Source organism: Jaculus jaculus, chromosome 13, assembly GCF_020740685.1.
Source record: "Jaculus jaculus isolate mJacJac1 chromosome 13, mJacJac1.mat.Y.cur, whole genome shotgun sequence".
Classification (NCBI taxonomy): Eukaryota; Metazoa; Chordata; class Mammalia; order Rodentia; family Dipodidae; genus Jaculus; species Jaculus jaculus.
Window position 1 is genome coordinate 85265393 of NC_059114.1, and position 1324 is coordinate 85266716.

The window sequence follows — 1324 nt, forward strand, 5'->3', positions numbered from 1 at the left end:
ACAAAAGTTTTAGGAGAAACTGAATCTTCTAAAAATCATTAAAATACCTTTAAAAATTAATGCTCAAAGAAGGACAGATAAAAATACCATTTCAAGGATGATGGATCTTATAACTGAAAGTTTATATATAAACAGCCCATGTTGCCTGATTAGTATGTTAGCTGGTATTTAAGATACTAAACATCTTTTGTCAATAGAATTTTATGGATAATATTATAAAATGACTAATTTGAAATCCAATTTCCCTTTCTTATTGAGAATTAAAGATTTAGATGTAATGTGCCCACAAGATCAATAATATCTGGATTCTCCCAAGTGTGGCCTGTTATTTGTACCCTTGTTCCTAAAAATATATAGTAGCCTGTGAAAGGATATTTTTTATTTCTGTTAAGTAACACAAAATAGTACTACACTGCCATCTGAGTTCTTCTATAATTTGACTATCAAGTTATTTCCGCAAGCTAAAATTTGGTGTAAAACCAAGATAATGGGACAAGTAAAATGATTAGTTAAAATAAGTCATGGTAGTGCTTGGTTTTGCAGCACATATACTAAAATTTGAAAGACACAGAGAAGGTTAGCATGGTCCCTTTCAAGGATGACACGCAAATTCGTGAAGCATTCCATATTTTTTGCCTATCATTGTATGAATGGATAACCAAGATAAGCTACAATATCTACACAATGGAATTCTACTCAGCAGTAAGAAAAAAATGGCACAATGAAATCTGTAGAAAAATGGTCGAACTTGGAACAGATCATACTCAGCAAACTCACACAATCACAGAAAGACATATGTCATGTGGTCTCATTCATTTGTGGTTCCTAACCTGGTCAGCCCGAGTTGCTGACATACCTAATAGACATACTGAGGCTTGGACAATAGGGAAGGTGGGGCTTCAGGGAAGGGAAGTGTGTGTGTAGCAACACAAAGCTGAACACAAATGTAACTAGCACCAAATAATCCTATATCCTGAAAGATAGTCTAAAAGGTTAAACCCTCAACAGGAACATAGAAGAAGCACCTGAATCAAAGGGCCCTGGGGAGAGGGTTAGATGAAGCCTAACCTTAAGTTTCTCCTGTTTCTTTCTTTTTTCCTATTTTATTTCTTTATCTTCTTTCTTTTCTCTTGGCACTGGCCTGTAATTCTCAGTTCCAGGATGCAGTTAATACCCACAATGAGCTGTTGACCAGAGAGACCTACAGCATTTCCCAAAATAAGACAGGCACTTTCAGACCACTTGATTACCCAACAGTGGTTAATGGTAAGACCCTACTGATGAAGACTCCATATACTGTTGGTATAGAACATGGAGAGATCTG

At 35.8% G+C, this 1324-nt stretch overlaps 1 non-coding gene across 1 annotated transcript; it reads left to right on the forward strand.

The window, feature by feature from the left end:
* Positions 1–527: 527 nt before the first annotated feature.
* Positions 528–633, forward strand: LOC123454298. The gene has a single exon (XR_006633283.1). It is a non-coding gene; the product is annotated as a U6 spliceosomal RNA (small nuclear RNA).
* The last annotated feature ends 691 nt before the right edge of the window (positions 634–1324 follow it).